The 27,433-nt window shown below is 42.4% G+C and overlaps 1 protein-coding gene across 2 annotated transcripts in view; it reads right to left on the reverse strand.

Annotated features, from left to right (window-relative positions):
- EPB41L4B (erythrocyte membrane protein band 4.1 like 4B) overlaps positions 1 to 27,433 on the reverse strand; it is an 839,761-nt gene that overhangs the window by 715,524 nt on the left and 96,804 nt on the right. The gene's annotated exons all lie outside the window — the stretch shown is intronic.

Below are 27,433 nucleotides of genomic sequence, written 5' to 3' on the forward strand. Positions count from 1 at the left end.
AAAAAAAAATTCAAAAGCCTGAAGGAGAAGCTTCTTCTTCTTCAGTGTGCATAAGCCCTTTGACTGCTTCCAGGTCAGCGACTCAAAAGTAATAAAGTGTAAAAAAGAAGTCTATGGGGAGATCGGATGAAAACGGACAGGATGTTAATTTTCATCCGATCCGACCCACTGGATGGATGGTGAAGATATCGCCATCAGTCTGTTTTAAGTGGATCTTATCAGATTACAGACGGGTATCAGCGGACAACTCCGCTTACATCCCCCTCTCCATAGAGGAGAATGGGTGGCTCGATCAGGTCCGCCTGAAAAATGGATAGGCGGACCTGATCGGTCCGATCGTGTGAAATGGGCCTAACTCCCTCTATTTGTAAATATAACTTTGTAGTTAGGCCAGTGTGAAAGGGGACTTAGTGCCGGTTCACATTAGTGCGATCACAGAGATCGCATGTAATTCGGAGCGCACTGCTCCTAAATTACATGCGATCTCTGTGCGGTGCAAATTTCAGCCATACATTTCATTCATAAATTTTATTCATGCCTGCCTCCAAAGACGCCCAAAAAATGCCCGATAAATGCCAGCAAAAAAAAAGGCAAGGTGGAGAGAAGCCACTACCCTGCTCTATTAATAAGAAAAATTATCTTTTTTTTCTGGTTCTGGACATGCTACAGAGCTGAAACTTCACGGGTACACTTTTTAGACCCCCCAGACACTAAATCCAAAAAAGTCATGCCTGCCTCCAAAGACGCCCAAAAAATGCCCGATAAATGCCAGCAAAAAAAAAAAAAAAAAAAAGGCAAGGTGGAGAGAAGCCACTACCCTGCTCTATTAATAGATAAGAAAAATTATCTTTTTTTTCTGGTTCTGGACATGCTACAGAGCTGAAACTTCACAGGTACACTTTTTAGACCCCCCCAGACACTAAATCCAAAGAAATCTCTTTTTTTTTTCAATAATTTTTTCAATAACTGGCTCTCTATCAAAAACGACAATTTTGAAGAACTTTTTTTTGTGTGATTGAGCATGACCCAGAACCATCATATTCTGATTGGCCAAATACAAAGTCGTACAAAGTCGTCTATCATACAAGTCGCGCTGAATAAGCGCAAAGTCGAGCTGAAGTCGCGCTAACAAGTCGCCCCTTATGAGGCGACTTAGAGGTCGCGGCAGTGTGAACCGGCTCTTAAGGGTTTTTCAGTGCCTGTTGATATAAAAAAAAAATACAACACCTCAGATGTTACAACCCCTACAACAAGTTTTACTATAAGCATTGTGTTCCCATGGTGATTAGTAATGTTGGCACTCTACCACAGACATAGCATTTTGCACCAAGGCCAAAAACTACAGACTCATCAGAGCAGAGAACCATTTTCTATATTTGCTGTGTATTGCATATGCAGATTAGTCAACTTTAAACACAAATGGCCCACAGTCTTCCTGATCCTGTTGGGTTTCTAACAGACTCTGTACCCTTCTTTTTTAAATCATTTGACACTTTTTATACAAAGGTAGACCCAATTTGACTAATTAGGCATCATATTATGGCATCATATTATGGTAAAAATTTACCAGAACCATTTTCATAACAAAGAGCCAAATTCTTATACAATTAAACATTACAAAAAAAAAAAAAAATCAATGTTTTCTTTATAAAGGGTTTGGAAAAAAATGAAGGTTTTTCCAATTTTACGTTACTATTTTTGTATCAAACTAAGGCAATTTTTTTTCCTTAAAATTCATTTTTCAACTTATTTTTTTTTCTATGCACTCACTTTAGCATAGGCTGCACATTATTGTTGGAGAACCAGCTTCCTGACAGTAACGAAAGCTAGACCATGACTGTGCCATGTGTTGGCATGCCCGCCACTAGAAGTCCCTATCAGGGTAACATACAGAAACAAAGATTTTTAGAACACTATGACGAGGTATTCTTTTAGGGAATGCTGCAGATTTTAAACTACAAAAAAAAGAAAAAAGAAAAAAGAAAAAGGAAAATGCATTACCATTAGTTAAAACGTAGGTGAATAAACCAAAACTGAACTCTTTAAAGTAGTTGTTAAGCCACTTCATAAACTACACACAATCCCCTCTGTTATAAAGCCTCCTATGCTGCAGTGTATGTCCTTTGTAAAAATTGGATTTTTGTCTTACCGTAAAATCCTTTTCTCTGAAGTTCATTGATGGACACAGTCTCTGTAGGGTTATACTGCCCCCTACAGGAGTAGGACACTAGGCAGAAAAAAAAAGTTCTTGCTACGCCTATAGGCAGTCCCAGGAGGAATACTCCCTTCTTCTGCTATAGGATGTCAGTTTTGTAACAAAGCAGTGTCAGAGAAAACTATACCAACCCAACTCAAAATAGAGGGGTGGGTACTGCCTCCATCAATAAACTTCAGAGAAAAGGATTTTACGGTAAGACAAAAATCCAATTTTCTCTATCGTTCATTGACAGACTGTTCTTCTTAACAGCAGCGACGTCCCAAAGCAGTGCCATAAAACATGAGGGGTGGGAACAGCAGAAAATAATTCCCAAGGCTGAACCATAGCCAACCAGGCAACATAGAACTCATCAGAACAACAAGATGAGACCCACCTGAAAAAAACAGTAAACACCCTCAAGGGAGACTAAAAACCCCCTTAAAAAGCAGCCTGCAAAACTTTGCGGCCAAAGGAGGCATCTGCAGATGGCAGCACATTCACCTTATAAAACTTTGTGAAGGTATGAACAAACGACCAGGTAGCCGCCTTGCAAACCTAAACCACAGATGCCTGATGGCGAAAGGCCCAAGAATTACTAAGCGCCTGAGTAGAATGCGCCTTAACAGGGAAAAGTGGAACTTGACCCTTAAGTGAATAAGCCTGCACAACTGTCTGGCTGATCCATCTGGAAATAGTCGCAGAAGACGCAGGCAGCTTTCTTCTGTCCATCCATGAGAACAAAGAGCAAATCCGACTTCAGAAAAGACTCAGTAGTCGCTAAGTACACCCTGATTGCCCGAACCAAATCCAAAGTATGCAGTGCAAATTCCTTAGGATGTTTAGACTTAGGACACAAGGAGGGTAGCACAATGTCCTCATTTAAGTGGAAACTGGAAACCATCTTCAGAAGGACGGACGGATCCTGATGAAGCACCACTTTATCCCTGTGAGCCACCAGATAGGGAGAACGACAGGACAACGCCGCCAGTTCTGACACCCTGCGCGCAGAAGTAACAGCCACCAAGAAGGCTACCTTCTGGGATAAGGTGTGCAGGGGAATCTCCCGAATATTTTCAAAGGGAGGTTTCTGGAGAACCGACAGCACCAAAGGTGGCAACGGAGGTCACACCGGAGGTGCCAAGCGTCTCACCCCCTGGATAAAGTTACGCACCAGGGAATGATTGGCTAATGGCCTTTGGAAGAAAATTGCCAAGGCCGAGACCTGACCCTTGATAGAACTCAAGGCCAATTTTTGATCAACTCCCCATAGAAGGCCAAGATCCGAGGCACCGAGTAAGAGCGAGGGGGGACCCCAAGAGAGACTCACACCACGCAATATACGACTTCCACGTATGATGATAGATCTTTCTAGAAGTCGCTTTCCTTGCCTTAAGCAGAGTGGGAATTACTGCAGCAGACAATCCCCTGTCCTTCAGCACCTTGCTTTCAACAGCCAAGCCATCAAAGCCAGCGACTGTAAAGCAGGATGGAAGAATGGCCCTTGAGACAGTAGATCCTCCCTGAGAGGAAGTCTCCAAGGAACATCTGTGACTAACCTGACCAGGTCGGCGTACCAAGCTCGCCGAGGCCAGTCCGGAGCCACAAGGATGACCGGAATTCCTTCCGCCTTCGCCTTGATCCTGCAAAGAGGTTTTGGCAGCAACTTGAGAGGGGGAAAAGCATACATCATACCTGGAACCAGCGGGCGCCATCTCCTGACCGGACCCCTCTCCACCGAAGTGGGGGGACTGTCGGCCAATAGGAATGCTGCAACGCGGGCCTAGACCCAGTCGTATGCAACCTGGCGAGACGTTTAACTCACAGGGCCAGTCCCCATCCAGTGGGACTATGTTGCGGCCGACCTAGTGCGGAGCTGGGGTCTGTGCATGCTTGCTGGCCGGCAGGGATGACCGCTGGATCTATATATCCAGCCATTCACCCAGTCCGGCTTAGGCGATTGTAGATCTCACAGGAAAAAATCCGGATAAAAAAACACTACCAAAAAAAAAAAAAAACTTTTGCCAGGACCAGAGATCCCAGCATGGAACTAGGTCCTTACTCCTAACTATGCAGAAAAAAAAAACTGACATCCTATAGCAGAGAGAAGGAGTATACCCTCCTGAGACTGCCCACAGACGTAGCAAGAACTTTTTTTCTGCTTAGCGTCCTACTCCTGTAGGGGGCAGTATAATCCTACTGTTAAGAACAGAGACTGCATCTGTCAATGAACGAGAGAGAAAAAAAAAAAATTTCTACCTGATTTCACATCGCAGATCGGCGGTCACGTGACTCCTTGTGGCTCCCACAGCTAGAGCGGAAGGGGCTGAAATTCCCCTGCTGACGTCAGTCGGGAGGAGAGAGCCGAGACGTCAGCCGGAGAAGAGGGGTGCCTCGAGGAGTCATGTGACCGCCCATCTGCGCTGTGAAATCAGGTAGAAATAGGCATCTTTTTTTACAAAGGACATATACAGCCTCCTATGCTGCAGTGTAACACAGGAGATTGTGTGTGAGGTCTAAAAAGGTATTTAAGCAGCGGGAGGGGGGGGGGGTCAATTGGTAAGAGCCGACAGGCAGGGAGGGGAGGGGAGGGGGGAGGAGGACAGAGGAGAGCAGGGCAGCAGATGACAGAGGCACGTACACTGACCATGGTGTCAGGGCTCAGCAGCCATGATACACTGTGGTCAGTGTACAGAGGGGAGGGCAGAAACTGGCCGGATTGGTCAGTTTTTTAGGTGATACAGGGATACCAAATGACACAACACAAGCACTGTGCTGTATAACATGCTTTAACTACTTGCCACCTGCCCACCGTCAAATGATGGCAGAGCAGCTCTCATTTTGGGAGGACGTCATATGATGGTATTCCAGATTGCCCACTCTCGTGCCTTCCTAGGATACGGCACAACCCCGATCTTGGTAAAAAGCCAATGACGTGGCTTTTTACCCATGTGATCGGCTGTGTCCAATCACAGCCGGTCACATGTAAATGCAGAAGTGCCGATTATTGGCGCTCCTCACCTCACACTGTCAAGTGTGTGTGGCGAGGAGAGCCAATCAGCGGTTCCTCAAAAGGAGAGTCCAGGACAAGTAATCAGGGCCCTGATCATCAGTGACCCCAATCAGTGCCCACCAGCGACCTCAATCCGTGCCCATTAGGGATGCCTGTCGGTGCCCTTTAGTGAGGCATATTAGTGCCTCATCAATTCCACCTAATCAGCACACATCAGTGAAGGAGAAAAATTACTTCTTTATAAAATTACTGACAAACTAAGAAAAAAGTTTTTTTTTCCCTCCCACAAAATGTTCTGTCTTTTTTGTCTAGTAAAAAGTAAAAAACCCAGTGGTGATTAAAATGTCACCAAAAGAAAGCTCTATTGGTGTGAAAAAAAAATGATAAAAATTTAATTAGGCTACAGTATTGCATGACCACGCATTGGTCATCCAAGTGTGACAGCGCTGAAAGCAGAAAATTGGCCTGGGCAGGAAGGGGGTGAAAGTGTGCTGTATTGATTAAAGGAGCAGGATCCAATTTTTTTTTTCTTTTTTTTTTAGGGTAACAAACTCTTTAAGCTGTGCCCACATGAAGGCAGATGGAGGGGAAAAGACTAGATACACCAGTATTGCCTATGGTCTCCGTGAAGTGGATACAGCAATTCTTCATTACTAACTCTATTACACCTTGTTTTGTATGGTCTCTATATGGATACAGCCATCTTTGTACAAACAGGACTTTGCAGTCTCAAGTCAGAGCCTCAACTTGAACAGAATTTTCACTTCAATAGAACAGTTAGCTTCACTTCTCAATTTGTAAATTACCTCCCTGTGAGCTGATCTTAGGCCACCCGGTTAGAAATTATTATTAATATTATTAATATTATTAATATTTACCATTCATGTAAGCATTAACTACTTCCCATCCGCGCTACAGCCTATATACGGCTGCAGCGCGGACTCACATTTTTGGGAGGCCGTCTTTATACGGCCTCCCAGAAACAGTCTCCCCGCGCGCTCCCGCGAGCGCGCATCAGGGAAAATCTGTGTCGGCCGTGTCCCTTGGACACAGCCGATCACAGATCGTGGTGAATGGCCAATCACAGCGGCCATTCACCACGTGATCGGACCGTCCAATGAGAGATGATCTCATATGTAAACATATGAGATCATCTCTCATCGCCAGCGCTCCTTCCTCACACAGAGCCTGCAGTGTGAAGAAGGAGGGAGAGCTGCACAGCGCCGGGGACACAGAACAAATGTAATCAGGGCACCGATCACCAGTGCCCTGATTACTAGAGGTAAAAAAAAACACACACACAGTGCCCGCCATCAGTGCCCCCCATCAATGCCCACAATCAGTGCCCATAGTGCTGTCAGTCAGTGCCCATCAGTGCCTGCTCATCTAGGCACTGATGAGCACTGACTGGCAGCACTATGGGCACTGAGTGTGGGCACTGATGGTGCTGCCCATCAGTGCCGCCCATCAGTGCTCATCAGTGCCACCCGTCAGTGTACATCAGTGCCCATCAGTGCCGCCTCATCAGCGCACATCAGTGAAGGAGAAAAATTTATTTTCAAAATTTACTCGCAGAAAATAAGAAAAACTTTTTTTTTTTTCAAAATTTGTCTTTTTTCTTTTTTTTTGTAAAAAAAAAAAAAACCCAGAGGTGATTACATAACACCGAAAGAAAGCTCTATTTGTGTGAAAAAAATGATAAAAAATTCATATGGGTACAGTGTAGCATGACCGCGCAATTGTCAAAGTGTGAGAGCGCTGAAAGCTAAAAATTGGTCTGGATGGGAAGGGGGTTTAAGTGCACAGTAGGCAAGTAGTTTTAATCTTTTTTTTTTTTTAAAGGTGACCCAATTTCACGATAAAAAAGTTTGTGAATTGATACATGCATTTATGCTTTACTTTTTACAGCTAAAATTCTTTATCACCGCTGTATTTTCATAAATGCTAGATGGAACACATTTCCACTGTCCTAAGATCTGTAAATAACCATCAGGAGGGTAAAAAAAAAAAAATAATAATCACAAGACAGATAGGCAATCAATTCCTATCTCATATGCAGTTTCCAAGCAGTCAAGAAATCAACAAGGCCAAAAATCAATACATTCCTATACAGGTAAAATTGCGATGTTAAAAATAGATAAATCTTTAAAGTTTTATATGCAACGGAATACAAATTTAAAGTATACGTAAAGTCAACATTTAGGTTTTGTACAGAGCAGAAATTGCTCTGTCCCACTGAGACACCAGGAAGTTAACCACTTGACCTCCAGAAGATTTACCCCCTTTCATGACCAGGTAATTTTTTGCGAAATAGCACTGCATTACTTTAACTGACAATAGCACAGTCATGCAACGCTGTATCCAAATCAAATTTGCCTTTTTTTTTCCCCCCATAAAAGCAGCTTTCTTTTATGGGTATTTGATCAGCACTGGGTTTTTTTTTTTTTGTGCTATAAAAACAAAACAGACAAATTAAAAAAAAAAAAAAAAAAAACATTTACTTTCTGATATAAAACCGATACCCAAAAAAAAAAAACAAAAAAAACAAAAAAATCTAATTTCTTCATTAATTTAGGCCAATATGTATTCTGCTACATATTTTTGGTAAAAAAAATCCCAATAAGCGTATGTAGTTTGTTTTGCCCAGAAAAGTTATAGCATCTACAAACTATGAGAAATGTACCGGAATTTTTTTGGTTTGCTTTTATACTATTAATGGAGGTGAGGACTGATAGTGGGACTGATATTGCAGCGGACAATCGAACACTGACACTTGGTGGGAACCAATGAAAACCAATACAGTGATCAGTGCTAAAAATATGTACAGTCACTGTACTGACACTTGCTGGAAGGGGTTAAACATCTAGGTGATCAAAGGGATAACTGTGCACCTAGGCAGTGTTTTTGTGTACTGTGTTAGGTGCTTTTACTAAGGAAAGTGATGGGTTTTATTCCCAGCAGGGACACAATCCCTTCCTGCATCAGGCTTTCTGAGGTGTCTTCTTGCTTATAAGAATCAAACCTTGCTTGAGACCTGTATAAAACATATTACATAGGTCCAATCCTTAAGGTGAGCATACAATGTTTATTTGGTGGAGCACTCGGTTTACTACCTTTGAGGTCACTACCTCATACAGTGAAAAGGTTGTCATGTGTGTATTACAGTCTGAGCACTTGATTTATGAACACGTCACTGTGTGTTGCTTTCACATCAACAAGTTGACCCAGCGTCGTGGTTGTGGTATCCGCTACATATTATATACATACCTACACACTAATATAGTCAGTGGCAGCGCGTGAGTATCTTCTGTTATGGTATTTATTATGCAGTACAAGTAGTAGCTTCCATTTGTATCCTCCAATGTGTAACATAACAATGGTTAGCCCACTCTACTGGATTAGTCATACTGACTTCCTCATGAACCCCCTTTTTTTTCATATCCTGGATAATAAATTAACAATCAAGTGGTATAAAAGGGTTTTTCACAGTATAGTGGTGGTGAACCAGTGGTATTCACAATAAATATATATCAATTATAGTATAAGCAATCTTAAATAAACACTTTAGTTGACAAAGTGCAAAAAGGTGCCAAAATATGTGCAAAAAATTGTCCAAATAAACAGTTCATAGGTGACTTAGTGCACGGATAAGGTAATCAGTGCCAAATAAGGAAAAGTGCAAGTGCTCAGTGCTGGATCCTCCAGTAGTCCAACTGCTGGAAAATTGGACGTGACTTGGAATAATGGGGGTTCGCACTCACCAGAGACAGTGGGTCTTAACTACCTTATGGTAAAAAGACCGCTAAAGCTTTGTGGCTTCCTGAGCCTGGAGGCAACTGCTGGTCCTTGTAGTTCCCTGTAGTCCGGGGCGCTCCTTTCGGGAGACTCTATCCGCCAGGTCCGGTATTAGGGAAAAATAAAGATGCTCCAATAGTGCATTACCGTTAAAAAAGTGCCTTTATTGAATATAGCTGATGAACAGTACAAAAAAAACGCTAAAAACGGCTGCTGCGGGTGACGCCTGAGAGTGGAGAGCGGTGACTACCGGCTTGCGCGCCACCAAGCTTCCCAGAGCGTGCGTTCCACCTGACGCGCGTTTCGTCAGAGCATATGACGTCTTCAGAGGTATGACGTCTTAGGATACTCCCCATTCCTAATTGGAGTACAAGCCCAAAAAACCACCGGAGAAATCCAGCATCCTAACCCCAGGGTCAGATATCAGCTAAAGCGCCTTGAATGGTGCAGTGAGGTGAGCGGCCATTGCGCTTATATTGTTCCTGCTCACTTCAGATCACATCACTGGATATTCACAGTTGTTTTCAAGAATCAGCAATTGTCACTTGAATTTATGTGCACATATGAACTTCACCTGATCACTAATAGGTTTTACTTATTGCACATGGACTATTATTAATTGCACAAGGAGTATATAGATATTTATTTATTCATTCATTTATTCACCTTTAGAATGGTCTACGTATTTATTTAGGGTTGCATTTATAGAATTGTCTATTTATTTGAGTAACATCGTTTTACTATCGGTATCGCGGATCTTTCACATTTATTTGCACTTTATATATGGACTTTATTTATTGCACATGGACTATAATTGCACAAGGAGTATATAGATATTTATTTATTAATTTATTCACCTATAGAATTGTCTACGTATTTATTCAGAGTTGCATTAACAGAATTGTTCATTTGAGTAACATCGTTCTAATATCATTATCACGGATCTTTCATATTTATTCGCACTTTGTATATGGATTAATAGTTCATTCATAATTATTGTTCGTCACATCAGTCAGTATTGATTTATATTTATTCCAGTAGTATGAGACCATTGGATTAGCATTTATAGAAATTATTTGATCCTGCGATTCCAATCGCATGATGCGATTACCCGGCATTTTTTAAAAAAAACCTTTGGATTGAAGACAGACACATGTTTGGTTGTACGATTCAGATTCGGTTGTACTTTTTGATTGTCTGGTTTTTTAACCCTTTTGATCAAAGACAGACACATATTTGGTTTTCGGATTAGGATTGTTTGATACAACAGTTTTATATTTTTAGATTTTCTACGTGTATTTATTTGGGGAATCCTTGGATGGATTAGCCCCAGATCTACTAAGGATATTCTATTGAGATTGCTTTTATCCTTTGTTTTAGATGTTTTACTGAGGTTTATGATATATGGTCAGCTCATTTAGAGCTCTCTTGAGATTTCTTCCACTAGCGCTGACTCATTCTTTATTTTATTTCCTCATTGGTATTTGGTGAAAATACTAGAGTTGGCTGTTTGTGGTGTAGGATTAGATCCTAATCTCATAGTTATATATTAAAGATTTTACCATCTGCAATACACCATAGGAATTCCTCTCTTTTGGATACTCAAGTGACAGCGCACTTATACCCCCTATTTTTGCATATAAAAAGAGAAATATATATATATATATATATATATATATATATATATATATATATATATATATATATATATATATATATATATATATATATATATATATATATATATATAAATAATAAAGGATAATAAAAGACCAAATATATCTAACAAAAAGCAAACATGTCATACAAAGACACATGTATACTAATTTAATATATAAAAGAGGCAATGTAATCGTATCATTGTATTTTTTCGACCCTCAAAGTATGAGAAAAGCACATACACATACATATATACACATACATACATACATATATCTATATATATATATATATATATATATATATATATATATCTATATCTATATCTATATATATATATATCTATATCTATATATATATATATCTATATCTATATATATATCTATATATATATATATCTATATATATATATATATATATATATATATATATATATATATATATAGAGGAGGAAAATATATAGGCGGAAAATATATAGGCTGAAAAGATACCGCGTATATATACATCTACTCATATTAGGACTAGTACTAAAAAACACATCAATATTTGAATGGTCGTGGACTTTTATTCAAAGTAATGGGACATATCCCACTCATGATTCATACCTTTGGGAATTCAAGTATCGAGGTGAAAAATCCAATAGACTTCTCTTCTACATAGGAGTCTAAATAAATTACCCCCCACCCCCTGGCCGTGAGATGCACTTTCTCCACTATTTGGACCTGTACTAAATTAATGTCACCATTGTGCTGGATATTGAAGTGCTTAGCTACATTCGTAGATTTTTTAGTTCTGATGTCACTGTTCGCGGAAGCGTTCCCGTAATTTACGGGTAGTACTTCCCACATACTGCATGTTACAACATTTGCAGGTAATAACGTACGCTACATAGCTGGTGTTGCAGTTAAACTGTTTTAAGTGGAATCTCCTGCCACTGGTAGAAGAAAAAGTCTGGCCCCCAAGTATATGTGGACAACAGGAACAATCATTTGTTCCACACCTATAATTGCCTTTAAAATAGAGCCATGTTGTTGGCTGTTTAGGTGTTGAACAAAAGAAACTAGGTGATAATGAGGTGCCCAGAGAGCGAGCCTTTCTAGGTACAAAATTTATCCCACTGTCCAGAATAATTTTTAGGAAGATCATCCTCAAACATAATAGGTAAATATTTGTTAATTATATCTCTGATTTGATGAAACTCCAGACTGTAGGAAGTTACCAAGGTAGGTTTATTATTATATTTGTTTTGACATTTATATTGTTGTGAAAGGAGTACATCTCTATTTTTATTTCTCGCAATACTGAGGGCACGCTCAAGCATCCACACCGGATACCCTCGTTGTCTAAATCTCTTAAAAAGAGCCGCTGACTCTTTCTCCAAGTCTTCTTCATCACTACAAATATGACCCAAGCGGACAAATTGCCCTACCAGTATGCCTTTGATCGTATGTGTGGGATCACTACAAATATGACCCAAGCTGACAAATTATACAGACGTGTATTGACTCGTTCGTCAGAGGAGACCAACAGGACATCTAAAAAGCAAATTTGACAATTGTCCATGTATCCTGTAAATGATAAATTGTTGTCATTTGAATTTAAATATGCCAAAAAAGATTTTAGGTCCCCAAATCTCTTATCAGACAAATAGCAGGTCATCAATGTAGCGAAAAAATAAATGTATAGCCTGTATAAACGGATTCTTATCTCCATAAATGTGGGACCATTCCCACCAACCCATAAAGAGGTTGGCGAGTGAGGGCGAAAACTTCGCCCCCATCGCGGCCCCATACCGCTGGAAATAAAAAGAGCCGTCAAAGAAAAAATAATTGTGTGACAACAGGTAATCAAGAACTTCTAAAATAAACGCAGATTGAGTAGATGACAGGGCAGTGAAATTATTCAAATAGAAATACACCGCAGTATTGGCAAGGTTGTGCGGCATACTGGAATATAAACTGGTAACATCACATGTTATCCATGAATAATCCTGTTTCCACACAAAACCACTCATAACATTTAATAAATGATTAGTATCTTTTAGAAAGCTGGGCAAAGAATGTACTAAAGGTTGTAGTTGGCCATCTAGCCACTGTCCCAACTTTTCATTGAGTAATCCTATGCCCGCTACAATGGGTCTGCCAAACAGGGGGTCTAGACCTTTATGCGTTTTAGGAAGATGATGAAATATAGGTGTAATAGGGTGTTCAGGAATGAGGGACTCAGCTTCCTTAGCACTGAAAACTCCTAAATATATACCTTTCTGTATTAAACAATATAAGGTTCTCCTAAAAAACATAGTTGGATCGCTGTTCAATTGTCTGTAAGTTTGACAATCAGACAATTGTCTCATGGCTTCATCACAATATCTATCAGCATCCAGGATGCCACCTTTATCCGAATTCTTGATGACTATAGTGTCATCATTTTGTAAATCAAGCAAGGTAACTTTTTCTTCTTGTGAAAGATTGTCGGCATAGGTGCCAGTAGTATGAGAATCAAAATATTTTTGTCAAAAATAACAAATCTCTTTCCACACACTTTTGAAATCTATCCATTCCAGGTGTACGTGCATTAACGGGATAAAATTCAGACTTATTTTTAATATCCACTCTAATTACTCTTCCATTAATCACATGACCTATACACATCACCATCACTCTCAAGTGCTAAATCTGTGAGATCTCTCAATGAACAAAGTTCCTTAAAAGAAAATCAATCAGGTGAACCTTCAATCGTTGGAATGGAGACTGGAACATCTTGAACATTCTCCTGACTGGACATAAAATGTCTCTTGATAGTAATATTCCTGATGAACCTATTAATGTCCAAGATTGTGCCAAAATCATCAAAGCGATGGACAGAAGCCCAATCCTTTAGATAATAAAGACACCTCCCCTGAAGTAAGGATACGTTTTGATATGTTAACATTTAGTTCCTGCGTGTCTGGGGTCTGAGGGAATATACCCCCTCCTCCTTTTCTGGCCTCCTCTCCTGGTCTTTTTCCACCTCTTGCGACTCCATTTCGTTTTGTGTTTCTCGTTTTTTAACCACTTTACCACCGGAGGATTTTGCTGTCTTCCGTCCAGACCACTTTTTGTGCTTCGGCACTGTGCGACTTTAACTGACAATTGTGCGGTCATGCAATGTGGTACCCAAAAGAAATTTACGTCCTTTTTTCCCACAAACAGAGCTTTCTTTTGGTGGTATTTGATCACCTCTGCGCTTTTTATTTTTTGCGATATTAATAAAAAAAGAGCGAAAATTTTGCAAAAAAATGACATTTTCAACTTTGTCTTTTAAAAAATATCTAATATACTCAATTTATGTCTTTTTTTGGCCAAAATATATTTAGCTACATGTCTTTGACAAAAAAAAATTCAATGAGCGTATTTTTATTGGTTTGCGCAAAAGTTATAGCGTCTACAAACTATGGTGTAAATACTGAAATTTTACGCAGCTTTAATTTCTGACTGCCTATCTCAATTCATGAAGTGCTAAAATGGCAGGGCAGTACAAGACCCCCCCAAATTACCACTTTTTGGAAAGTAGACATCCTAAGGAATGTTCTGAGAGGCATGTTGAGCTCATTGAATATTTAATTTTTTTGTCACAGGGGTTTGAAAAATGAATAAAAATTTTTGTTTTTTTTTTTAACACAAAGTTGTCACTAAAAGATAAATTTCTCACACATGCCATGGGTATATGTGTAATTACACCCCAAAATATATTCTGCTGCTTCTCCTGAGTACAGGGATACCACATATGTGAGACTTTTTCGGAGCCTAGCTGTGTACCGGACCCCGAAAATCAATCTCCATCTTTAGGTTTTCTAATGGCGTAAATTTTTGATTTTACTCCTCACTACCCAACACTGTGACAGGGAAGTGAAGGGGTTAAACTGGGGGAGATCAAGGGGTTAAACCTTTATAGAGGATAGATGGCGGGTGGCCTAAACCTATTCGGGCCTAGCGCAAGCGCAAATTAGGGTCACCAGTGACACTAAATACAGTGATCAGTAGTTATCTGATATACTGTATATATTAGTGCACTGTTTTATATGGAGTGAAGGGGTTAACTGGGGAAGATCAAGCGGTTAAAAGTTTATTAGGGAATAGGTGGCGGGTGCCCTAACCCTATATGGGCTTAGCGCAAGCGCAAATTAGGGTCACTAGTGACACTAAATACAGTGATCAGTATTTACCTATATACTGTATTTAGTGCACAGAGTAATAGGTAGTGAAGGGGTTAACTGGGGCTGATCAAGGGGTAAAAACTTTATTAGGGGATAGGTGGCGGGTACCCTAACCCTATTTGGGCCTAACGCAGGCGCAAACTACGCTCACAAGTGACACTTATACAGTGATCAGTAAAATATCTGTATACCACTGTATATAGTGTTCACTGTGAGGGGTTTGGGGGTGATCAGGGGGTGATCAGAGGTGATGAAGGGGTTAAATGTGCCTATGTGAGGTGTGTCAGTGTAGTGTTGGTGGAAACTCACGTTTTTGGTGTGTCTCTGTCTCTCTCCTGGAACCGAAAGGACTTCAGGAGGGACAGTGACATCACTTCCCCTGTCTGTGTTTACATTACACAGACAGGGGACAGATTGCCATTGGTGGGGACCGATCTACAGACACTGACCAAAAATCATTGGTCAGTATCTGGTGATTGATCGGTTCCCTACCGAATGCCATCGGTATCGGGACCCGCGGCGCGCGGGAGCGCGCTCTGGAGTCGCGATCGCGCATGACGTTAATACTACGTGGCTGAGCGGTATCGTGCCGCACTGCCGCAGTAGTATTACCGCGCGCGGTCCTAAAGTGGTTAAGGGAGCAGGGGTGCTGATAGTTGATATGGTCTGACGATTAATGTGCTCAGTGGAATTATCAGACATGGAGATGGCCATGGTGTTCTCAAAATATTCGTTATCGGTGTCAGAAAAACTGACTCTCTTTTTATTATTTCCAAAGCGTTGGTGTCGGTTCCATGATTTGTTGCTCTTCCAAGTGTATACACTATCTGTATCATAATCACATTGATCACGCAACATTTTATCCTTTTTGCCAGAAACTATGTTTTCTAAATGGGTCATCTTGTTATCCAATTTTTTATCTTAACTCCATAAATTGAGATAGCGTTTTTAATGGTAACAAACTTTGTTGTATATCATGTATATCCTTTTGCAGTCTGTCAATTTCTTTGGTCTTGGATTCGACAATGTCTTGAGATCATCATTAACTAAATCAAAAGGTAGGACATTTTTTTATTCGAAATCCACGTGGGATGCGTCCAAGACTCAAATACTCTCAGAATGGTTTTATCCCATATATATATTTATTAATTTATATTTATATTTATTAGAGCTGCGCAATTCTGGATAAAACGAGAATCACATTTTTTTTGCTTAGAATAAAGATCACAATTCTCTCACGATTCTCGGCATAACATCTTTTACATTATACAAAAATTGGGCTTTACCCAACTTACCCAACTTTACTGTTAAATGAATTTAAAAAAAAAATAATAAAGTGTATTTTCTCCCAAAAAACTGCATTTGAAAGACTTCTGCGCAAATACAGTGTGACATAAAAGATTGCAAATTGCAACAATCGCCATTTTATTCTATAAATTTGGGGATTCTAAGTCATTTTCTAGGAAAAAAATACTGATTTTAACTCGTAAGCCAAGTGTCAGAAAAAGGCTAAGTCTTTAAGAGCCGGTTCACACTAATCTGACTCAGTCGCCCTGACTTCGGGCGACTTTGAAGTCGCCTGTGCAGCGCGACTTTATTGCGGCTTGCAAACGACTTCTCATAATAGAAGTCAATGCAAGTCGCTGCGACTTCGCCAAAAAATAGTGCAGGAACCTTTTTCTAAGTCGGAGCGACTTGAGTCGCTCTGATTAGAACGGTTCTATTGCACAGCATTGGGAGCTACTTGTCAGGCGACCAAGTTGCCTGACAAGTCAAACTAGTGTGAACTGGCTCTAAGAGGTTAAACTGCCCTTACTTACAAAGTTCATTCCTTTGCTCTAAGAATGAAAAGATACATTGTAAAGCATTGTGGTTAAGAGCCGGTTCACATTAGCGTGACTTGTCAGGCGACTTGTCAGCCTGACAAGTCGCGCTCCCTCGTGGTCCATTGACCACTACAGGACCTGTTCTAATAGGAGCGACACAAGTCGCTCCGACTTAGAAAAAGGGTCCTGTACTATTTTGGGGCGACCTCGGAGCGACTTGCATAGACTTCCATTATGTGAAGTCCCTGCAAGTCGCTCCGAAGTCCTGGTGCAATGTAATGCACAAGTCGCCCCCGAGGTAGTAAGGAGTCGTGTCGCCTCAGTGTGAACCAACTCTTAGAGCCCATTCACACTGCCGCTACTTGTCAGGAGACTTGTCAGCCTGACAAGTCGCGGTCAGTCGCGGTCCATTGAGTAGTACAGGACCCGTTCTAATAGGAGCGACACAAGTCTCTCCGACTTAGAAAAAGGGTCCTGTACTACTTTGGGGTAACCTCGGAGCGACTTGCATAGACTTCCATTATGTGATGATGTTATACAGCGGTGCACGCGACTTCTCAGGTCGCCCCCCGAAGTCGTGTCGCCTCAGTGTGAACCGGCTCTTATAGTTCTCTAGCAGTCTAACAATTAATCGTGCAGCTCTGAAAAGAATGCCTAGCCCCCAAGTGCAAGCCACACCTGCTTTCTGGACACAGAGGAAGATGTGTGCTTTCCAAAAGCTTGCTCTTCATACTGCTTTTATAAAAGCTGAAGCCCATGTAAACATGCCTTACCTTACACTGTGTGCCCTGAAAAGGTCAGTACAAAAAAGGTTCAAATGTAAAGAGGGAAGTTTGGATGAGATCTAGCACCTAAGTACTGCCGCAGGTACAGATTCTGTGTCTTCTCGTATACATACTGCAACTGCTGTCATATTATACTAAAATTAGAAAACGGTGCTGATCGCATTTTAAGAATATTTTCCACAGGGACCCCAAAACAATATTCAAGGTTTGTTAATGACTTTTCTTTTGCAGTTTAAATGTTGCTTGTTCACAAATTTTAAAGACCAAAGCACATGCATTACAAGAACGATATAATATGCAGAAATAATGTTTTTTAAGACAGTGGATCGGTCCTATAAATCTGGGCAATTTCATGAGAACAATTTTCATGATGCAGAAAGCGATCAGGAAACCCAAATCTTATTACTTATTCTAAAACAGCCTTTTTCAAGCAGCCTTCTTGGGGGGAAAAAAAACAAAAAACTGTATTTTGTTATATTCTGCTCAACATATCACAAGGGACCCCTGAAACTTATGTTGGTGAACAAAACAGCATGGGCGAAGCTCTCCATGTATTGTTTATTTCCACTGTATTTATAATGATCTTTTATGCTGAGAAGTAAGGTATTTATCATATGGCACTTGTGGGCCAGTACCTAGGGAAGAAGGGATAGGATGGGCAGTACAGAGTCTCAAAACTGATCATTTTTCCCTGCTCATTTCTGCACATTTGTGATTAAAGTTAGTCAACTGTGGCAGGAAGAGGGTACAGGCAGTAGTGTATCTAGGTTTTGTGCTGCCCTAGGCCTGACTAAACTTGGGCACCCCCTAATCCTGTAAAGGTCACACCCTTTCCTGTTTATGACCCGCCCTGTCATCTGTAAACCACAGACCACAACCACAGTCCCATCAGTGCCCATCAGTGCAGCCTCATTACTGCCCATCAGTGCAGCATATCACTGCGGCCTCATCGGTGGCCTCCAGTACAGCCCCATCAGTGGCCTCCAGTACAGCCCCATCAGTGGCCACCAGTGCAGCCTATCAGTGCATCAGATCAGTGGCCACCAGTGCATCAGATCAGTGCCCATCAGTGCAGCCCTATCAGTGCAGCCCTGTCAGTGGCCATCAGTGCAGTCTATTAGTGCCCATCAGTGCAACATATCAGTGGTCATCAGGGCAGCATATCAGTGCAGCCCCATCAGTGAAGCTTATTGGTGCAGCCTCATCGGTGCACCATATCAGTGCAGCCTTTATAGTGCCCATCAGAGCAGTTTCAGTATCCACCTTTGCCGCATCATCAGTGCCCATCAGAGCAGCATATTAGAGCCCATCAGTGCAGCCTATTAGCACCCATCAGTGCATCATTTCAGTGCCCATCAGTACATCATATCAGTGCAGATTATCAGTCCTGCCTCATCAGTGGCCATCAGTGCAGCCTTATCAGTGCCAATTAGTACAGCCTTATGTCACTGGATTAGTACGGTTACTCCTTTCTTTTAGGATATTTGGACTTGTGTTTGCTGCCACTGACTGTAATTATAGGATTATTTCACTTATTTGTATGACTAGGAAGTCCATAGTCATTATACTAACAAATGAAATGATCAGTGGAACCAACACAAAAGTCCAAATATCTTATAAGATTGGAGTAATCTTACTAATCCAGTGACATACTGCGATAGCACATATGAGGTGAGCAGGTCCAAAATATTATTGCCATCATATACAATTAAAAAGTCTTAATTGTATATGATGCAGTTCAGTATGCTCGCTCAAGGACAAGGATATTTAAAGAAAATAAATTATTATTAAATTATATTATTGACATAATGTCTGCCATATCTGGGGGCAGAGGAGGTTAGGCGGAACATTAGGCTGCAGTGCCACACTTATTAGCATTTGCGGCTGTCAGGCCATTTGTATTAAGTGTGGTTGGCGGCCTGCGGTCTGTCTGAATGTCCTCACCGGCCGGTATTATCATGCCGGCAGGTAGCAGTATGACCGCTTTTTGGGGGTTCCAGACTGACTCGCCTCCTGGAACCTGCCCAATTCGCCCCATAAGACTGACACTATACTAAAAGTGTAGCGCAATCCGGCGGGGACCCTTCTCGTGTGGAAGCCGGGAGAAGGCTGTTTTTTTTTGTGAGGGGTGCAGCTTTTTTGCTGCCCCCCTGAAAAGTGCTGCCCAAGGCCTAGGCCTTGTTGGCCTAGGTCAAGATACAGGACTAGGTACAGGTAACTAAAAGGAGTCAGAAAGCCTTTTTGAATTTGGGAAACATGAAGCCAATCTTTTCTTTTAACCTTTGGTCTGTACCGTTAAAAATAATTCCTGCATTTAAAGCAGACCCCACATTCCTTCTTAAATGCACACTTTTGAAGTAGTTTTGACAAAAGTATGTATAGAAGGAGCGGAGCTTGTAGAAAAGGGTGTCATTTAGATCTGACCAAGAAAAAATGGGGTAAAAAAGAAAAAAAAAAAACTCCTTTGCTGAGGACTATACTCTTTTTTAAAAATACAAGCAGCAAACCTAATTCAGGAGGTTTATACAATGAAACCAAACATAACATGCCTAGCAAAACCTCTTGCTGCATTCAACTTTGACATGCAAATTCTAAACTCTTAATGCAAATTGCAAACCTCAGATTTTAATCAACCCTACCTTTCTTCCACACCGGTCATTTCATTGACAATGCCCTTCATTGTATGTTTCCCAAATACCACCCTCAGCAGAGATGGTCTCTACATGTACTGATAGAAGTGTGGTGCTGACAAGTGGTTATGTGCTGATGCCTTGTCTGAGAGGTGGATTATGCAAGCCACAAAAGCAGGTAATTTGCAGTAAAAGACTGAGTATGCGTTTCCTTCTGTGGAAATCAAACATACGGCACATGCCAACTGCAGATGAGGTCATGTATGAAGTAAAGTTGAAAAATAAATAAAAACCACCACAACACAACCCTGAGGCCATTTTTGTACACTTTAGAATTAGACGTGGCACTTGAGATCTTTAACTTCTACTCTACATTACAATTTCATAATCTGTGGTCTGCAAAATGTATCTTTAAAAATTGTTCTGCACCCTTTCCCTGAGCTGTCCTGTTCCTCAATGGGCACAATATAGCCTTTTACATAATGTAATATAGATAAACGTGCTGTGCTATGTGAATTTGACAAGTGAATATATGAATAGTCCAGATGAAAGGACATTGACATGGATACACGGATAATATGATATAACCAAGAGAGTGGTGCCCCTTCCATAGTGATATGGTGTGAGATTCTTGGAGCTGCCCCATAGATCATCCCTCTGGAGATAAATGCATATATCAGCCTGTATGACTCAGTGCCACTGGTATCTGAGTCCATGATTTCTGATAAGAGTATTTATACCCTCCTTTAGTGCTGGATAATCACGTCTTGTTGATCTGCATCATAATGCTTGTGACGGCTATCCATGGTGACTTGGATTAACACCATTGGGATTTATTGAAAGGACCTTTTACACCTATATTTGAATGGTAATAAGTTACCACAATTTGTATGCACTTTCTATAGAATTTGTTTTTGGTCATTCGTCAATGTCCTTTTATCTGAACTATTCAGATATTCATTCAAATTGTTCATTTACATTAAAGTGGTTGTAAGTCCAAATCATGAAAACTGACAGGGGCTTTGATTGGCATTCAGAGTGCTTTTAAAAATGTCACATTTTAAAGCACTTGTAAACAAGCCCTAAAAAAAAAAAAAAAAAAAAAAAAACCACAGCACAACGTTTTACAAATGCTCACCTGCATGGTCAACTTAAACTTAAACTAGTCCAAGCGGGGAGACGTGACCACCTACTTCCGTTTACAGCAGGTAAGTGGCACATTGCTGCCACCCATCTAAAAGCACGTTGACTGTCAGCATGTAGCAACAGTGCTTTGAAAGAGGTACCCTGTTTTGGGGAAACCCATCTCAAAGACTTCTCAAGACTGAAGGGCATGCTGGCTGGTATCCACATGGAAAGGGTTACACACGTTCCATTCCATAGAGATAGCCACCATGCACCAGGCTGGTTACTACTGGAGGTGGCAGTAAACACTTTTTTGCTTTAAATTTAGCAGGGAAAAGAAACTTGCAAGTACTGAACTGGTGTTAATAAAGCACGTTTGACAACTCATGAGCAAACATTGCATATTTCATTTTAAATGTCAATGTTTCAACATCTCAACTTGGCAAATTCGATTTTAGGATCTGTTCAATTAATTTTAGGTTAATTTGCAGGGAAGGTGGCATTCAAGAACATGTTGCCAAATGTTTGCCAAAAGCGCAAAAAAAAAAAAAAAAAAAAAAAAAAAAAAAAAATCGCACAGGTGATCAAATACCACCAAAAGAAAGCTCTATTTGTGGGGAAAAAAGAATGTCCATTTGTTTTTGGGTACAGTGTCGCACAACTGCGCAATTGTCCGTAACGCAGTTCCTGAATCGCAAAATAGGGCCTGGTCATCAAGTAGGAAAATCTTCCGGCCTTAAAGTGGTTAAAGTCTTTTTTTTTTTTTTCTTTAAAATAACAAACAAGTTATTCTTACTTGCTCTGTGCAGTGGTTTTGCACAGAGCAGCCCAGATCCGCCTCTTAGGGTCCCATGCCAGTGCTCTTGGCCCCTCCCTCCTGCCAGGTGACCCCACAGTAAGCAGCTTGCTCTGGGGGAACCCAAGCAGGCAAGCTCCCGACCCACAGCTCTGTGTGTCCATTCACACGTTAAGCCACAACTTAGGCCTGCCCCCTCTGTCTCCTGATTGGTTCACTTGCTGTCAATTGGCTCACTTGCTGTCATTGACAGCAGGGAGTGCGAGTCCCCAGAGAGACAAGGCTCTCGTGGACATTGCTGGATCGAGAGGGGGCTCAAGTAAGTAATAAGTGGGGCTGGGGCTGCTGAACAAAGAAGGTGTTTTACCTTTATGCATAGAATGCATGAAGGTTAAAAAAAAAAAAAAAAAAACACAACAACAACAACAACATGTGCCTTTACATCTACTTAAAATTTGTGAAACTGAATTGTGGAAGTTCCTGAAATCAAATGCAAAAATCTGATGTTTATTGACGGACACAGCTCCTTATATTCTTAACCATTGGCTTATACTGCCCCCTACAGGAGACGGACACTAGGCAGAAAAAAAAAGTCTGGCTATGCCCATGGGCAGTCCCAGGGGATATACTCCCTCTCTCTGCTATAGGTATTCAGTTTTGTTACAAGCAGTGTCAGAAGAATACAATTCCACAGAGGAGTGGGTGCGGTGTTCGTTAATTAAATGGATTTTACATTAAGACAAAAATCAAATTTTCTCTTTCATTCATTGACAGACAAAACTCCTGATAGTCTTAACCATCAGGTGAGGGGTGGGAACAGCAAAAAGAAATTCCCAAGGTCCACGATAGCCAACCAGGTAAACAGGAGCGCAACCAGAACAACTGGAGCTCACCTAAAAAAATAAATAATAATAATACACCCACAAAGAGGACCAGGTCCTTTAAACAGCAGTCTGCAAAACCACGCGGCCAACAGAAGCATCCGCAAATGCCAACACATCAATTTTATAGTACTTTGTAAAAGTGTGCACTGACAATCAGGTGACCGCCCTGCAAACCGACGCCTGATGACAGAAGGCCCAGGAGGCACTCAGCACCCGAATAGAGTGCGCTGAGATATGGAAAGGAGGAACCTGACCCTTGATGGAATAGGCCTGAATCGCCGTCTGTGTGATCCATCTGAAAATGGTCACAGAGGAAGCGGACAACCCTTCCGAGGGCCCATCCATAAGCACAAATAGTGAGTCTGACTTCCTAAAAGACTCTGTAGCTGCCAGGTACACAGCAATTGCCCGGACCACATCCAAGGCATGCAAAGCAATCTCCTTCGGATGTTTTGGCCTGGGGCACAGGGAAGTCAACACAATGTCTTCATTTATAGGAGACAACCTTTGGCAGGAACGACAGACAGGGACGAAGAACCACCTTATCTATGAACCACCAAGTAAGGTAAACGACAGGATAACTCCGCCAATTCTGACATGGACTACTCCTGACACTCAAGCAATTGAGTCTGATATGATAATTTTTCACTTCTGTTTGTAAGTAGCCTTTTAGGTTATATTAATTGTGACGAGACCAATCTCGCCACTGGGCGTTGGAGAAGCCTGGTTGCTTGCCTCCTGCAATACGACTATGGACCTAGGGGCTTTTACCCCTTTAAGACTGTAGTTGGGCATGAAAACGTGCCTGCGGTCGGTCAGAAAAGGACTTCCGTCTAACTTTTTAACCCCTGGAGGGATTTCTAGGATTTTTGGTTATGTTTGCATTTGAAGTATGCTGATTCTGAAAATGTAAGTTTTATTTGAATGTGATGCATATTTTAGAAGTTATGAAAATGTTGTTTTTGGTCTGAGGTGGCTTTGCATTCACCTATTGTCGGGTGTGCCAAGTATTCCTGTTCCATTCTTACATGCTAATGACCTTGCATTGTTCTGGCCAGGTGGCTAGATAATTAGTTTAGTGTTATTTTGTGTCGGTTTACAAATCTATCTGCATATGCTAATGCAATGAGACTCACATTACTTGTGAGTGTATAGAATGTGTTTGTGTGGATTTAATAAACAGTTCTAAGTCAGACCACTGCTTGAACCTCACACGGAGCCTTGTCTCGTTCTTGGGGGGATTCACTGTATGCTGTTGGAGACTGATTGCTAGGAGTGTAAGCTGATGTATGCTTTTCCTGTTCGTCTGCTAGCAGCTATTCGTGAGGTTCCAGGTTGGAGTGCTATTTTGTATCCAGTTCAGGAGTTTGGTGTCCTGCAAGTAGCTGTGCCTGTCTCTCAGAAAGGGGCATATCGCCTAAACGGATTTTAACCCCTTGTCTGCTGAAACGGTCAGTTACATTTGGTGGCAAGCAGCGGGATCGTTCTCACAGCCAGAAGGACAGCTACAGGAGGCACCATTCCGTGGATTTACAAGTTGGGGGCAACGCATGTCTCAGTACAGCGACCCTTAAAGCAACAGGATGGAACCAGCAGTGGAGTACAGATACTCTCTGAGAGAATATGACCGTATGGTGTGGTTACGGCTGAACTTCTTCGGACCCAATCCACTGGAGAGATCCAAGCGGTTCGTGAAGAACTTAGTGTTCGGGACTCTGCTAGACAGGGCAGAGAGAGAGGGCCAGCTGGCACGTTGGGAGGAACTTCAGCGGCAGGTACAGTTAAGGGAAAAGGAGAACCCAGTCTCCATTCCCCTGCGGCAGCCTGATTTATTGGGAATTGGGAGCCCAGTCTCCATTCTCCAGCGGCCGGCTGAGTTACAGGGGGCAGAGACAGTCGGTCCTGTCGCCCTGCAGCAGACTGATTTGTTGGGAATTGGGAGCTCAGTCTCCATCCCACAGCAGCAGAGTGTCCTGCAGGAAACAGAGAGCCCAGTCTCCTTTCCCCAGCAACAGGACACTGTATTGGGAGCAGAGACAGTAGGTCTACCTCCCCAGGGGCTGGAAGTATATTTGGGAGAGGAGCTTGTAACCCCCTCTCCCCATTGGCAGAGTGATATCCAGGGAATTGGGAGCGCAGTCTCCATCCCTCAGCGGCAGATTGAGTTACAGGGGGCAGACACAGTTGGTCCTGTCCCCCAGCGGCAGATTGAGCTATTGGGAATTGGGAGCCCAGTCTCCATCCCACAGCAGCAGCTTAACGTACCAGGGGGAGACAGTAAGCCCCCCAACAGTGCAGATGGGACCGTGGTCTCTGCACTCACAGCACAGGGGGTAGGGACAGTCGGTCCTGACCCCCAGCAACAGGGCTGTTTAGCCAAAGGGAAGACAGTCGGTCTTCCCCCCACAGCAGCATGGTGCTGTATCTAAAGGGGAGACAATCAGTCTCCCCCTCCAACAACCCGTCTCCAACCAGGCTACTTCTGTGGTAGCGCTGGCACCAGGGCAGAGTACCGCTGGTCTCTGCCCACTCAGCAACCCACCAAGGCAGTCTGCCAGTCTCTCACACAGCCAAGGTGAGGCACCTGGACATGGACAAATTTCTCTTCTACCCAGGTGTAGCAACCAGTTATTTTGGGTGGGCTGTACTGCTGTCTCTGTTTTGTGGGTGGGCTGCTGGACTAACAAGGGCACTGCCCGGCAGAAGGTCAGATACCCTGTTAGTCTGTTTGGAAAAGGGGAGAAATGTGATGAGACCAATCTCGCCACTGGGCGTTGGAGAAGCCTGGTTGCTTGCCTCCTGCAATATGACCTAGGGGCTTTTACCCCTTTAAGACTGTATTTGGGCATGAAAACGTGCCTGCGGTCGGTCAGAAAAGGACTTCCGTCTAACTTTTTAACCCCTGGAGGGATTTCTAGGATTTTTGGTTATGTTTGCATTTGAAGTATGCTGATTCTGAAAATGTAAGTTTTATTTGAATGTGATGCATATTTTAGAAGTTATGAAAATGTTGCTTTTGGTCTGAGGTGGCTTTGCATTCACCTATTGTCGGGTGTGCCAAGTATTCCTGTTCCATTCTTACATGCTAATGACCTTGCATTGTTCTGGCCAGGTGGCTAGATAATTAGTTTAGTGTTATTTTGTGCCTGTTTACAAATCTATCTGCATATGCTAATGCAATGAGACTCACATTACCTGATAGTGTATATAATGTGTTTGTGTGGATTTAATAAACAGTTCTAAGTCAGTCCACTGCTTGAGCCTCACACGGAGCCTTGTCTCGTTCTTGGGGATTTTAACCCCTTGTCTGCTGAAACGGTCCGTTCCATTAATGAAGCCACATTACTGAGGATAATGCGCTTGTGTTTTTTGTTTTCAGTATTGTTGGACTACCCCAGTCCTTTAGGGCAGCAAGACTCTAGCCATCTGAGACGCCATACTTAAGTCCCGTGGGAAGTGTGGTCGGGGAGCTTGGAAAGCACAGGAGAAAGGTGGTATAAACACCATATTGTTTTGGAGCGCCAATTCTGACACCCTGTGCACAGAAGTTATAGCCACCAAGAAGGCCACCTTCAAGGACAGCAAAAGCCAGGGAATCTCCCGAAGGTTCTCAAAAAGGAGGCTTCTGAAGGCCAGAGCACCAATTTGAGGTCCCAAGCCGGCAACATAGACAGCACTGGAGGGGCCAAGTACCTAACTCCTTGAAGAAAAGTATGTACCAGGGAGTGTGCAGCCAAGGGCCGTTGAAAGACCACTAAAGCCGATACCTGGCCCTTGATAGTACTCAAGGGCAGTTTCTGCTCAACCCCCCCCCCCCGCCCCCATCAAAGGAAGGTCAAGATCCGAGCCACGGAGAAAGAGCGAGGGTGAACCCCAAGAAATTCACACCACGCAATGTACGACTTCCACGTACGATGGTAGATCTTCCTAAAAGTAGAATTCCTAGCTTTTAACAGCGCTGGAATCCCCGACACAGACAAACCTCGATCCATTAGCACCTGGCGTTCAACAGCCAAGCCGTCAAAGCCAGCGACAGTTAAGCAGGATTGAAGATTGGTCCTTGGGACAGCAGATCCTTTGTGAGAGGAAGTGTCCAAGGAACGTCGTGATCGGCAGCACCAGATCAGCGTACCAAGCACAGGGAGGCCAGTCCGGAGCCACTAAGATGACCAGAATCCCTTCTGCCTTGATCCTGCGTAGAAGCCTTGGCAGAAGCTTGAGAGGAGGGAAGGCATAAATCAGACAATACTGACCCCACAGGGCCACCAGCGCGTTTGTAGCGTCGCCGGAGTATCCCCTGACCGAGCCACAAACCTCTGCACCTTTCTGTTGAGCCGAGACTCCAACAGATCCACCCTGGGGATGCCCCACCAGAGACACAACTGATGGAAACCCCTCCGGATGAAGGGACCACTTCGCTTAGTCCAACACCTGCCGACTGAGATACTCCGCCTGCCAGCTTTCGACCCCGGGAATATGTACGGCGGAGAGGGCTGGAACAAACCGTTCTGATCACCTTAAAATGCTGGCT

This window comes from Pelophylax lessonae (genome assembly GCF_965119305.1).
Source record: "Pelophylax lessonae genome assembly, chromosome: 5".
Lineage (NCBI taxonomy): Eukaryota > Metazoa > Chordata > Amphibia > Anura > Ranidae > Pelophylax > Pelophylax lessonae.